Source organism: Ambystoma mexicanum, chromosome 2q (assembly GCF_040938575.1).
Source record: "Ambystoma mexicanum isolate Mex_15411 chromosome 2q, UKY_AmexF1_1, whole genome shotgun sequence".
Lineage (NCBI taxonomy): Eukaryota > Metazoa > Chordata > Amphibia > Caudata > Ambystomatidae > Ambystoma > Ambystoma mexicanum.
The window spans coordinates 1,107,280,620-1,107,295,663 of record NC_090924.1 but is presented as its reverse complement, the minus strand read 5'-3'; the positions used below and the strand labels follow the sequence as shown (position 1 = coordinate 1,107,295,663).

General features: G+C 42.1%; 1 protein-coding gene and 1 long non-coding RNA gene across 2 annotated transcripts in view; one reads left to right on the top strand and one right to left on the bottom strand.

Annotated features, from left to right (window-relative positions):
- Window positions 1-15,044, top strand: part of CALCR (calcitonin receptor) — a 2,903,406-nt gene that overhangs the window by 1,213,607 nt on the left and 1,674,755 nt on the right. The window lies entirely within an intron of this gene.
- LOC138569065 (uncharacterized) lies at window positions 11,605-12,162 on the bottom strand. The gene is made up of 2 exons (XR_011303098.1): window positions 12,100-12,162; window positions 11,605-11,725 (listed from the first exon to the last, which is right to left on the bottom strand). It is a non-coding gene; the product is annotated as an uncharacterized lncRNA (long non-coding RNA).

Below are 15,044 nucleotides of genomic sequence, written 5' to 3'. Positions count from 1 at the left end.
ACCTATAGATGCTTCTTTTACCACAAATCACATAGTTCGGTCTCACTGTCTTCAAAATAGACCATGGCATGGGACATTTCATTTATAACAGAGGTCATTTCAATAATCTTTAGTCATTTCTTGGAAGCAAGACAACGCAGCGCAACACAAGTTTGAATCCCAATCTGGCGCTTAGAAACAAGCTCTGATATTAAGCGGGATATAAAAGAACAATAATAATTTCAAAGAACAATTATAATCACCTGTCTCTTGCCTGACTCGGTTACGAGGTAAATACCTATTCAATGTTCTGTTATAAGAAATACACTCAACTCTGATCTGGTAGCTATACGGCTAGCTCATTTCATTCAAATAAATAAATGCTGTACTTAAATATATTCTTAAACTGGTCACACACGGAACAGCAACTTTTGGTCGTCATAATATACTCATAATATTACCTCTGTACAATTCATCCTTTAGATACACAGGTTTTGCAAGAAAAGAAGCAAATGAAGTCAATCACTGCGTAGAACAGATCTTGCCAATGCAATTGCTTATTTTAATAGAGCCGTCAAACTAGTTTCTATACACCTGCAGATTATCGTCATGTCATTTTCAACAGTGCAATGCAATTTGTTCCCCAATTAGGTACATTGTGATGTGAATTTTGAAATGACAAGCTACAAATGTCAAAGCAATTTCCTATATTTCCAAGAAATGTTTTGACAGAGTGTCATGCTTTATTGTGGATTCACACTAGAACATTGTTATTCCCGTTTGCATTGCCCAGTTTCGCATTGTCCAAAGAAAACCACGGTGTTCTCATTGCTACAAGTGAATTGTTCATTCCAGTTTCAAATTGCCACCAGTAAAATTACCTATGACTCTTTCTGACTTTTTCAAGAACAATTGTGCATTGGATCTCTGCCACCAGAGGCACTCAACCACAGTCTTGCTTGTTCTGGGCGGGTACAAGGCAATTAAGCACATCCCACCACATGTCAAGCAGTGTGACACTCAAACACACAAACACATGCAAGCACACACAAACAAAAACTGAGTGCGATGGGACACAAACACAGACACACACATTTGCACTTTATCTTTCTCAGATGTAGTGAGCTCCATTTCCCCATGAGTGCCTGCCTTCCCTGTGGACTCCCAGTGACCCACAGAGGAAGCAGAATGCATAGGCAAACTGACAATGGCTCCGCTCCTTGGTCCTGCCTCCTGAGACCACCTCCCCGTGAGCCAGTTCTGATGTCAAGGGAGGTGCAGGAAAGATGCATAGACCTGCATTGAATTGAGTCTGCTTTGAGGAGTCCTAAAGCCTCTGAAGGCAGGCACAAGCATATGTATATGGATTGTACACAATGTCCATGCTTTTATGGGACAGAGGGGCCTCATTACGAGAATCGAGGTTGCCTCCGTTCTGGGCTCCATTACCGGGTTCCTGCAATGGGGATTTACCGGGTTACTCCGAAATAGGAGGACCCGGTAATTCCTCCTTGCAGGAACCCATCCTCATTCACATTTGAGCCCCAAAAGGGCTCAATGGGAGTGGGGAGGGAAGTAATAACGGGCAGATTACATCTGGCCCGTTATTGCCTCCCTCTTCCCCTCGCGGGACCCCGAAAGCACGCTTGGTTTTACCAGGGGGGCCATCCGGGTCCCGCGATGGGAAGCTCATAATCGGCGCTCCCAGAATGAAGGGTGCCGGTCCCGTTGTAAGCGGATTCAATTCAACACTACAGCTAAATCAATGCCTAGTCTGGGATGCTGAGGGAAACCCTTATTGATATATTTTTATGTTCAGTTCGTTTACTCTGGATGACAACCCTTATATCACACCCCTCTCTTAGAATCCCCCTGACCCCACTGAGCCAAGAAGTAGGTTTGTTTTGCAAATTAAAAGGTTTATTTGAAAATTAAACAATATATATATATATATATATATATATCACACTTTTATAATAAATTAATGTTTGAAGCACACTTGTGAAGATGATAGTGATCAACAATGGATAACGTTACAGTGGAACACTCTTTTTGATGGCTTAGAAGTGATATAGAGAGGATAAAGTAGCTGAGAATGCTTTTATGGCTTCAAGGACAATGCAATGATGAATGAAAATGCAGTACAGAAAATAAACTTGATATGACTTCAACAAAAGAAAATGTAATCTCTTTTCTTTGACAATTCACCCCCCCCTTTTGCAAGGTAAAGAGATGGAAGAAAAGCACACAGTTCTCAGGAATGCAATCAAATATAATTCAGTTAGATGAAAACAGGTAGGAGTTTTAAACACAGGCAAGATACTTTGATGTGGTTGCAATTAAATGAAAAATATGCTAAAAAGGCTTTTAATTCTCTATAGGAGGGTCAGGGTGAGTGAGAGATACTTTAAATTAATTCAGGATCACTTTAGCAATGCTCTATGAATGATTGTCAGGTTGCAAACGAATTTCAGCAAAGGAAAGCAAGGAAAAATATTTTTACACGTGGCTGAAATTAAGCAAAATGTCAAATCGCGGCAATGTAGTCGCGTGCGTCAAGCGCAATTACGGAGGCACTATAAGGGGTAGCAAGTCGGTTTTAGGTTTGTTGTAAAGCTTAGAATCTTAGCTTTAAGATGACAGTTTTCAGTTCTCACTCCTAGCACAAACGGTTCCGGAGATACGGCCAATTTAGTAAAGGTAGTTTTTCGGATTTTAAATTTTAAAGTTCAGAATGACAGATGACAGTTTTCAGTTTTAAAAATGACAGAATGACACGATTTTAGGAGGCAGTTCTAATAGGCTAAAATAGTTTGGATTAGATTATTTTGAACTAAGAGATTGGTTTTGGCACAGTGCTTACTAGGTACTCACACTAGATTTTGGACAGGAATGCGATCGGGTCAACCGGTTGGACTGGACTCCTGGCGGTTCTCTCGCCACGGATGATCTCTGCCTGGTTCTGCTCTCAGCACTGCACAGTTCTGGTCTCTCTGGATCTCTGGTCTCTCTGGATCTCTGGTCTCTGGAGATTGATGGATTTGAAGTCTGGAGTCTCCCGGCAAAGCGTCCCGCAAGAAAGTGGAAAGTGAATCCCTCTACCTGGGTTTCAATGTTCCTTTTATGTGTTTTGCAAGTGGGTGTGTGCCTGGGCCCAGCTAAGCCTGCCACTCTCACTTATCATTGGCCAAGCTTTCCTCTCTCCCTTGATTGGGGAAAGAAATGGAGTGTCAGAGTGATGCTGTAGGTTTATGGTCAGAGGATCCTCCCCTTGTCAAATTGCACACAAATCTATTTCTGATCCAAATACATATTTATCTATGTACCATTTTTCTAATATTATACGTCCAGTTAACATATTTTCTGTAGCACCAAACCATCCAATCCCTGTCTTTGTAAGATGTTGTGTCCACTTATGAATGAATTCTCCCCTTTTCATCCAGATAACAACCTCTAAACCTTTCCAGATTTTACACCAATGTGCACCAGGGATATGGGTTTCAGATGATAAAGTGTCAGATGTTTAACATGCGTACATTTGGAGTAACAACCTTTTTTCCGCTACTATCCCACAAACATACCACAGGGTCCTAACACCTCTTAAAATGTGCACAGAAAAATCACAAGTATGATGATGTTATTTATATCATTTTTACAAGTCCGCAGTATGAATTATCCATCTTTTTAAAATCATGCTCTGGCCCCAAAGGGGTGTGGTTTTCCAAAGCACATGGTTGAATTTCTGGTTTATCCACTTCCCCCAAGCTCAGCTTGCTCTCATAGGCACTGCCCCTCCCAGTTTCTCCCAAGAGGAAGCCATTTTACGACCCCCCCAATATAACATTTGCCTGAGCCAGGGACAGTGCTTTGTTTAGTTTCCTGTAGTCCCCAGGTGCCACTCCCCTAAATCAATCAGAGAGGTGTCATCTCCTTTTGGCAGGGCAGCAGGATACAGCCAGGCCTGGGAACACAGCTGCTGAATTCCCTCTCCTGTCGGGGGTAGTTGTCAGGCAGACTCCAGTTTCATTAAGCCAGGCTTCAGCTAAATGTCACTTTTGTTCCCAGTTTTTCTTCATTCAAATCAAACTCACAATTTTTGCACATGCAGCTAGAATGCTGATTCTAAGTTCAAAACTATGACATTTAACAGTTGCAACCTATGTTACACTCAAAAGTAGGTCACTCATTTATTTTAAACATTTCGATTTTAGTGGCTTTCTGTCCATTAAACTTAAGCTGCTGACATCCACAGTTCAGCCAGTTTTGTTATAAACATTGTTTTGGGCTCTTCATCTTTCCAGATTTTGGATGCACACAAGAATACATTCTGCCAAATGTCTGCTGGTGTTCATTGAGATTTTTGAATATCTTGTGATGTTTAAAATATGCATTTTGAGCTTGCATTCAGGGAAACAAAGGTGTTTTAAAGCGCCCATCATGCTTGCACTGGTGGGTGGCAGGTCAGGGGACCACTTTGCTGTGCGCAAAACTGCACGGTTCTCTAGGATTCTGGTGCAAATGTGGGCTTTTCCACCCTCTTGGATTTCCTAAGCCCACAGCACCAAATGTTGCAGCATAATAGTCCAAACGTGGGCCAGGACACGCAACACCGTACCGGCCCCCTTCATTACGGGAGTGCCAGCCTTATAATGAGGCCCAAGGTGTCTATGCAGACTCCAGTGTTTGCATTTTTTGAATGCAAATTTTTGAGTTTCATCCCGCAATATTCTCTGTTCAAGAAATTACAAACCAATACTGTAGTGCACCACTGCAGTGAAACGTTTATTTTGATTTCTAATTATGTTTGTATTACCAACACCGTTGCACCACTCGAAGTAGGGAGTTTCAACAGTTGTTTTTAAAAGTAACTTTACACCCTCTGCCTGCCATACATAAATACATGCATACATCAATATTGTTCCTCTTCCAGCATCCTTCGAATGTCAGATGTCTGATCATGTTGTGGGACATAGTTTGATTTGGTCATTGTTTTGTTTCTTAGGATGTATTCAACAAACATATTCTGTATTTGGCAGACAATATTTGTGACGCCCCACTCTTTGCACTTAGTTTTGCCCATTACTATCCTACCTAAAAAGAAATCTATTTTCTCCCATACTGCTTGGTAGGGGATTCAATTCTGTTCAGGAAGTGCCCGGCCACTACCATGAGACTACAAACCAGCGAGGAAACATTTAATCGAGGCATCAGCCTTCCTAAGAAGCACTAATCAGTGCACAGTACCATGCCAAGCAATGCGGCCCCACATCACCATTGTACATGAAATAAACCCACTTACCTTGATAAAGACCCCTATGTGGTCGAAACACGTGTCGGCACCTTCAGTAACATTAAAAAAAAAAAATGGGCCTCATTACGACCCAGGCGGTAAGTTACCGCCTGGGTCGTACCTTTACCACCATGGCGTAAACCTCGTTTACGCCATGGTGGTTGGCAGACTTACCGCCCCATTCCGAGGTTGGCGGGGCGGTAAGTCCCCAATCCCCATTTACCCTTCCCCATTCCCATTTTTGCCCCATAGGGCATAATGGGAGTGGGGAAGGCGTTAATTACGCCACCGTAAATTACGGTGGCGTAATTAACATCAAGGTCCCTTAGCGCCATGGATTTTAACACCTGCTAAAAGCAGGTGTTAAAACCTCCATGCCGCTAAGGGACCTCGGAATCAGGCGGTAAGGGTCGGCGCTGTTTACGCCGCCGTAAACCCCTTACCGCCTGAGTCATAATGAGGCCCAATGGCATGAAAGGAACCAACAAGCTTGCCTCTTTTATTGGATTGAGACCCAACAAACCGACCACCAATTCAATTCAATGAAAACATGTGAACTATGTGTGCAGCGCCAATTTCGTAAGAATCCGCAACCTTCCTGAAACTCCTTGCCTGGGGCACCAAGCACTGCCTCATTGATTTCTTACAACAGGCTGCTAGTAAGCACCTACCTCAAGAAAACAAGTCCGGTAGACAAACTTTCCCAGTGCTCTCACCCCCACCTCTTCCACACATTATTGTAGTTGAGTGAGAGTAAGAATGAGGATCGGGTATTCACCTTTTGAATGTTCACATTGACAGATGCACAGTTGGTTATGTTATTGTTTTGACTAGCCCTGCTAAATTTAAATTGTTGCCCATTTGTCGTTGTAACCCTGCCTTAAGTCTTACTATTGCCTATTATAATTGCTAACTATATACTGCTGACTGAAAATTGTCCACCGCCTCTCTACACGCCACTATATGCTGCTACCTAGCGCCTGTTAGTCGATGCTGCTGCCTGCTATTCCATCCCAGGCACACCATGTTGTCTAAAGTCACTAACAAGGACCTCAGCCCTATTACAACCACTGTGCCTGCATTCTTCCTCACCCTCTTTGCATTCTGTCCTATCACAACCAACACCAAACCCACTTGCGCGCCATGACCAGTATGAGTATATTAGTTGAAGTGCTTCAGAATCTTTGTTACAGAGTCCGGTGAGTTGGAGAAGTACCTGAGTATCATCGGCTTAACACGATACCAAGTGCATCAAGCTTGTCGAAGAGGGTCTTCGGGAATAAGTCGTACAGTGTGGGTGCTGTGCAGGAGCCCTGTGGGACTCAGCAGTGGATGGTTGTGGGGGCTGCGTTGGCTATGTTAGAAAATCCTTTCCTTGATATTGATATTGATATTTTATTACTATCGCACTCATACACAAGTGTTTCAGAGCGCGAAGTATGAGCGCGCTAGAAACAAAATTCAACTAATATACTCCACCATCAAGGCCTGGATGGCAACTAATGGCCTCTGCCTCAATGGGGAGAAGACGGAAATCATTATAGTAGGTCAAAAAAATACACTAGCTAAACTCGACAGGCGCTACGCTAAGTTCACAATCGACAACATGATTATACCTGTCTCCACATCTGTGAAGACTTTAGGGGTCTCCATAGATTCCACACTATCCATGACCAGGCAGGTCAGCACCATCACCTCCGCCTCAGCACACACTACCAAGCCTATAAATGCCATAAAACCCTACCTATCTAAGCCCTACTGTCTATCCACCATTGGTGCCAAACTAGACTATTGTAATGCCCTTCTAGCAGGTTCATCTGACAAAAACCTACATTGACTCCAAATCACACAGAACAATGAGCTTCGAGCAGCCTTAAGCATTGCCAAAAAGTAACATATCTCCCAGGCTAGATAGGCAGCCCATTGGCTCCCGATTAAAGAGTGCATCACTTTCAAAATCCTCACCCTAACCCACAAATGCCTCACCCTCACAGCACCATCCTATTTATCAGAGACTATAGATAAATCCACGTCCACTCGGCCCATCAGGACTCAATACACTAACCAGCTTCACACCCCACGCATCAACAGGTCTAAAGATGGTGGGCTAGGCTTCCCATATATTGAAACCAAATTAGGGAACGCACTACCACCGACATCAGAACAGAAAACTCACTCCTTGCTTTCTGAAAAAACCTCAAAACCTCCCTCTTCATTTAAATCCTTGAATGCATTGCTCGCTGTCATTCTTGCAAACTGTTTTCTGTTTCTCAAATCCTCTGTACCTAAGTAAACTCTCTGTAACAAGCGCCACAATGTCTTGCTCTCTCTCATGTTTGTACTGTAAACTGTTTTCTATTTCTCAAATCTTCTTTAACTAAGGAATCTGTTTGTAACAAGCGCCAAGATGCCTCTGGGCTGCTGCACGCTCTACAAATTAGAATAAATAAATGGGCTGAAGATTAGAGTCATTATCAATAATTTGGTTTGCAATACCCACTGCCTTCAGGTCAGGGTTTGCACTCTATGGGCCTGATTCATGGTTTTTGAAGTGTGGTGCAACGTCACTTTGCACTGCCAAAAACACCTGATTCACAGAGTGGTGCAAAATGTGTTCTGAATCTGTGAATCAGAGTGTTTGTTGGCATTGCAAAGTCACTTTGCACCAGTGTAAAGTCACTTTGCACCACACTAAAAAATCCATGAATCAGGCCCGATATATTTTAAAAATCAAATCCATATACATGTGTCAGCATGTTGCGAGTGACCCGAGAGGAGAGAACGACAGTGAGCAATGTTCTTGTCGTACCAGCACAACCCGCAGATAAATTGGAGGTGAGTTTGGACTTTGCAGCACCATCAAACCGTCCAAGGAAATCTAGGCTTCTGAATGGTAAGATCAATTATCGACGGTCCACATTGACAAGCTAAACACACACCTACCCCTCCCCTCTAACTCACTTGCAAGTCTGGCCGTGATTTGGGTGCATTGGCGAGTCTCATGAGAACTTGTGAAACAGTAAATCACCCAAATAAGTATATTGGTAAGTTCAAATAGGGGGGGATTTGTCCAGGATTTGACCTGCATGTGCAGCCCTTAGATATCCAGATTGTATACTTCAAGCAATTGTTGATCAACTCTGGTTTAGAGCAGTGAATCCTAGGATATCGTTTTACATAATATAAACATCAACAGTATTTTATAAAAAATCATAGTATTGCAAATCCCTACAGATGTGTTCAGTTTGTTTTTACATGGTCTTTTACTTACTGTTCAGATTGTGCTATTATCAGATTATTTTTAACGACCAATACCACTTTCTCAAAGTAGAGAAGTAATGTTTTGATGAAAGTACAGTTTGATGACTGTTGCAATGGAAAAAGTAAAGCTAAGTGATTGCAAAAGGAAGTGGAGAAATTAAGTTTAGTTTTAGTGCAATGTATTTATTCACTTTTTTTATAACGTGCAAAGACATATTATAAGATAAAGGGAAAGCAGGAGATACAAGGGAAGAATGTAATGGAAGGTTTAAGTTTAGTGTCTGATTTTGTGTTAGTGGCACAGGTGGCTCATCCTCTATGGGCGACTAGATGCCGACCTACCACCAATTATGGAGGAGTAAACCCAGCCAAGTGGAAACTCTTTCCCCTTCACAAGTACAGTTTTCCTGCGTGCATGCTCAATGTGCCTTATTAAGCCTGGGGTCTTTTGCTTCCTCAGCCTTGCCTGGCTCATTGGGAACATAGGCTTGGAACTGCAGGGCCAAATGTGCATAAGGGGGCACTGATACACATCCCTGCACATGTACAGTGTGTGAGGTGTTGAGATGGTGTTGCTTTCGCTCCAATGCACATGTACGGGAACCAGGGAGCTCTACCTACAGAGGAGACCGGGGGCCATCATGGGTGGTGGTGCCTGGAGTCTAAATCACCAGGTACGAATAAAATGTAAGTATGCATGTATTTATGTAAGCATGCAAAGGTGTGTCTGTTTGGGTGAATGTGTGTGTGCATGCAGTGTTTGTTATTATGGTGTATGGGTGTACATGTCAATGAGCTAAATGTGGTGTGTGTCTAAGGGTCCACGTATGAATGAGCTAGTGTGTATGTTTTGTGACTGCTAATGGTGCAGGTAGCAAGGAGATGTTTTCTTACAGTGGCCATACCATTTTACTGGCATTAGGGCAAAGCCAACATGATGAGTGGTCTAACATGTGTTCTTACAATGTATGGCATGTTGTAATTGTAAGTATGAACAAAACCAAGATGATCAGTGTTCTTACCTGTCCATACTATCCTGCATTGGTGCATAGGTATGGACATGAGTGGACATAACATCTGTACGGGTATTATGGACAAAGTCAGCATGATGAGTGTTCTTACATGACAATACTGGCTTATATTGGTGCAGCCAAAATGTACATGCTTTCTGACAGTGCTATAGAATTTCTTTCTGGAATTATGGATAAAGACATCATGATGATTGTTCTTATGTGACCATAAAGCCCTTCATTGGTGCAGCCAGTATGCACATATTTTGTTTACATCGGCATGGCATTTTTTATGGCATTATGGGGAGAACCAAGAGGAGTTTGTTATTAGGTGGGAATAGTGGCATATGTCGGCAGAGCCAGCATTGAATTCATATAGTATTCATATTAGCATTATGGGCAAAGGAAATATGAGTATGTTCGTATGAGGGAATGCTGACATATATTGGTGAAGCCATTATGCACATGCATGGGCACAAACAGCATGAGCATGTGTTTTACTCTGGCAGAATATTGAAATATAATTGTTGCATAGGCATCATGAACATGCATTAGACGATGCTCCCGAAAATACTCCTTTGCACTATTATTGATTTGGTGTCTGCTGATTGGTTAGCCTACAATACTGATTGCAAACTCGGTGGCTTTATACCCATCTTCGTACAGACAGTGTGCTGTAAAATGTACATTTTTAACCCATTAAGTAAATATAAATGTTGGGGGAAACCCCATCTCCCCGTCAACCTTTGGTAGGTTTAGGTGCCCTTGAATGTTTGTCGCTCGTGCATGTTCTTGGAAATGTATTTACCCCCTTACAATTAAAGAATTCCCGAGCCACCACTGGTAACAAAAGAGGTAAAAACAAATAGGAAAATAGGCAACAATAGAAAAGGTAGGGGCAGAAAATATGAAAAGGGCTAAAAGAGGCCCAGCTCATATAATAGAACACAATAAAGAAGAATATTCACCATTCTTCATAGAAGAGCATTGTATAATTAATAAGTCATTAAAAAATAATTGTCATAAAATGAGCTTCGGAAAAAACACCATAGAAGAGTGCATCTAGCACAGTGGTTTAAGCATTTGAGATCTATGCTCAAGCTGCTAGTGGTAGGTTGGATTGCCGGTAGTGCCAACTCATCCTTTCATCATTCTGGGATATATATATAATGATTACCATTAAATTATGGAACCAAAACAATTATTCCTTGTGTTACACTTTTAGTCTGCCCCTCTTCCTGATCCTCACACATGTGAAAGAAAAGGGTGTTCGCAATTATACAATGTTTTTCGTCTGACGCCAATAGGTTATTACCAGCATTAGCCCCTTACATTTTTTGGGGCCCTTTTACATGTCGGCAAAATTCTGATTTAAATTGTATCTTATATAAAGAGCTTGGAGTCAAGTTAAATGATCCCCGTTAAACTATATGATCAGAAGTAATCAATGCTACCTTTAGAAATAGGCAAGGAAACTGTTAAAAATGCATTGATTGTAGTCATTTGTTTTTCGCCATACATTTAAGAGAGGGGAACATTTATATTTGATGTGTTTGTTAAAAAATATGACTTACCTACGGATATATATGACTTTGCCATCTGTTCTGATCGAGCATGGGCAAGCAACGCCTGACTAGTGTGGAGAGTAGGTGTGAGAGTTCGGTTTCCTTGCAACAAAACCACTTCCTTCCACCCGAAGCGGCGAAGCCCGAGCGAGGAAGGGCGAGCAGTATTTGACTAAGCTGTTGTTTGGCTCAAACAGGCGGCATCACTTAACTTAATGCTAATTACGATGGGGGTTCACATTTACTAGGTTGGAATGGGAGGGGTGGGCACTGCTGGGCTTGTTGAAATTCCTTTATAAACTTAATCCATATGTATGTATTCTGTATATGGGGCACACCTTGAAACTCTGGCACAAGGTAAAGTATAAACAAAAGAAAAAGGGATCAAAACTCAATCAGGCCCTAGAGGTGCTCTCCCCTGCTCTCCAAACCGAGCTGCTCAAATTTTGAATTGGATGTAGTGATATTTATTTCAAAGTCATCACTCAGTACTCATTGGTAAAATCATGAAGAATCTTGTCTTCTGTTTTATTACTGAGGCTTAGGCGTCCTTTATCCATTTAGCGCCTTTTTGTGTGTTATGCCAATGCATTTCGTAATAGTCATCAGGGCTCTTAGCGCTATGGCCATCATGTTACATTATTATACAAAAATTAATCAAAAATTAACCAGCAAACATTTATCATGTCCAAAAAAATATTTTTTTCCACAATCCGTTGTTGTATTCAAAGGAAATTTTAAAGACATTCACATCACGTCATTGTTGTCCATAAGCACATATGCACCCATATTGCAAAGTGTCAGTAGTATTTAAGTCGTAATAGTTCAGTGATCACCATCAAATAAATGAAAACACATACCATTTTTGCAGATTTTCAGTTATTTCAAATCCCAGGATGTGAATCACCACAGATAAACAAAAATGAAAAGCAAGTAAGCTACATTGTCGAACACTTGTTTAACGTTAATGGTGCTCTTCAAATATGTTGTGTACCTGTTGTGGCACTATTGGTCTCCCCTGTGTCACTCCGTTACGCCTCAGTGTCATACTCTCGTGGGTAACCTGTGAAAAATCACCATATTCATGTTTTTGTGCCCCACGTAACTCTAAGCCTCTTGATTATTTTGCCATTAACCTTCCTTACCTGTGTTATCCATACGCTTCGCACGATACTCCTCGCTACGAGAAACCCGCGTCCTCGCTAGACACTGGATTTCTTTGTTTGGCTCCTGTTACTAGGTGACCTGCGCGTGTGCTGGTCTACGAGTTAAAGTTACTTTCACTTTCTTGCCATCGGCGCGCGCCGGTGTTGCCGCCGGCTTCTGTTACATTTAAAGTGACAGCGTTATCAATCTATTCTATCTACATGTGGTATTGATGTGTATAGTTGTATTATGGACCCAATGTAAGTAAGCTACATGCAATGCAAATTACTGGTAAATGGTAAAGGAAGTATTCATGGGCAATTTGCTTTTTAATTACCAGATCCCGTGGATAAGATATGAGGTTCCCCTCTCTGTGTGTGTTAACCAAGTGCTTCATTTCAATGTGAAAAATCCACACATTATGTTACCTGATAAGGTCGTATTGTAGTCTAGTTCAGTGGCAGTATGGGTAGTAAAGCTCAGTGGCAACGTGCTCATCTTAGAAGCAAGACAAGGCAGAACAACACAGGTTGAAATCCTGGGTCCACGCTTACAAGCCTCTTTAGGTATTAAGCGTGTTATAATTTTTTTTTAAAATAAATTATAGCCAGAGAGGGACTTGATGAGGTCGAATGACTAGCCAAGTGTCCCAAGTTGCACCCCCCCCCAGCCACCAGTGCAGAACAATCTTGTGAAATATAGCAGCCCTAGCCAGACACTTGCTATGCCCTGGCTGGTTTGACTTTATAAGGGGACACCAACTTATCCTCCTTCAGGAAACTTGGTACACCAGTAGGGTGGAATCCCAGGGTAATGAGGCATTCCAGTTTTTGGCACAGAAGGGACAAAAGGGAAGCCCTAGTGGGGGCTTGATTGTCTTCATTGATTCAAATCTTAATTGACAGTTGAAGCCCAGAGCCAGCAGAATGGTTGGCCTACAGTGTCTGGTAGATAGCACCTCTGATTGTCAGCAGATACTTTTATTTAATATGTACAACAGGCCAAAGGCAGTGGCCATCATAGATAAAGTGACCGAGCTGATAAACACATGGGAAGCTTTAAATCAGAGTGGCACTCATGTGATGGTGGCAGTGATCTCAATATGCAAATGGAGCCCATAGTAGATCTGTACAGTCTCTGGGAAGACCAGGACACAGCATGGAACATACCTTATCTAAGTGCCCAGAGGGCAATGAAGATACACAAGCTGGCTATAGAGGTAGCCCAGCCGTTTTATGCAATAGAACTAAGAGCATGTAACAGCTGGTTCCTTAAAGATCAATCTGCGAGGAAAACCTTTTTTGGCATGAACAGGTCCACACGTATTGATTATAGTCTGGTCTTGGTCAGAGACTGGAAATGGGTCATAGTCTTTGAAATCACAGAAAGGTATGATAGTGATCATAAACCTTTGGTCATTACCGTGGCCCTTGGGGGGAATACAGCCCACCAATTCGACATCAAACCAAAGTCAAATTGTATCATTGATGGGGCATGCTCATAGAGCTGTTAGGTGGCCCAATAAAGTGGACCACAAAATTAAACGAGAATGCTGTATCCTGTTTGTCAGAAGTGCTGACATTAAATAGGGTTGAGCTGTGGGGATATAGATCTCTTTACAAAGGGCTAATTAAAAGCAAGAACGCAGGGGTTCTCAAACATGAGTGTAAGCGACTATTGAACGCTTATGAAGAAAGGGCTAGTATGATATTCTGGAAACTTGTCTCTGGTGCCGAAATGTGCACCGGAAGGGAATAAGATCGCAAAGTAATCCCAGACCAGTGGGTTGAGCACTTTTCCACTCATTATGGAGGTGCACATTCGAATTCTATCCAATAGGATCAAATCACGACGTACAATCGGGCTTTGTAATGAATAATTTGGGGATCGATAATGTGACCGTGGCTATAAGTTCTCAAGGTGCCGGGACCTGATAGAATTCCACCTGAAAAAGGGTGAGAGAAATCTTCTGTATAATTATCAGCTAATCTCTCTGCTTGACAGCACCAGAAAGATGTTTGACAAAGTCCTCATAAAATATATCCAAGAGTGGGCAGATGAACAGGAACGTTTCCACACCCTACAGTCAGGGTTCCAAAAAGACAGAGGAACCATTGATCAATGCTTTTGACTTTTTGCTTTGGTCCAGAAATATACCATCTTGAAAAGAACCAAACTCTACGCCGTATTTGTAGATATTAAAACGGCCTATGATGGACTCCCCAGGGACATCCTGTGGCAAATCCTTGCTAAAAGGAAAATACCAAGTGGCCTATAGTCGTTGATCCAACTGTTAAATGCTTATAACAAGGCAGTGGTCTGCTATGGGATGGCAGAGGAGATAACAGCATAAATGCAGGTGAGGTAAGGGTGCGTCCCTGTTATTCTGCATTTATATCGAGGAAGTGATTGGTGTCTTGCTAGAGGAGTGTCAGGATCCCCCAAACTGGGGCTTGGGAGATACCCACCACTCTTCTTTTCTGATGACACTGTGCTCCTTGCCACATTGGCCAAATGGCTATATGCAACTTTAGGTTCATTCCTAAAGAAGTGCAAGGAATTGAAACTAACCTTCAATACCAATAAAACCAAGGTGCTAGTATTCAAGAAAACATTTGTAAAAGAGAATCTATCGACCTTGATGGCTATGATTCAGAACAGGTTAAGTACTACAATTATCTAGGTGTCGGGTTCCATGAAAATGCATCCTGGAACACCCAAATAACCAAGGTGTGTGCAAGTCTTGAAAAGCATAGTGGTGGTGTGCAGAGCTTTTTCATTTGCCACGGTAGA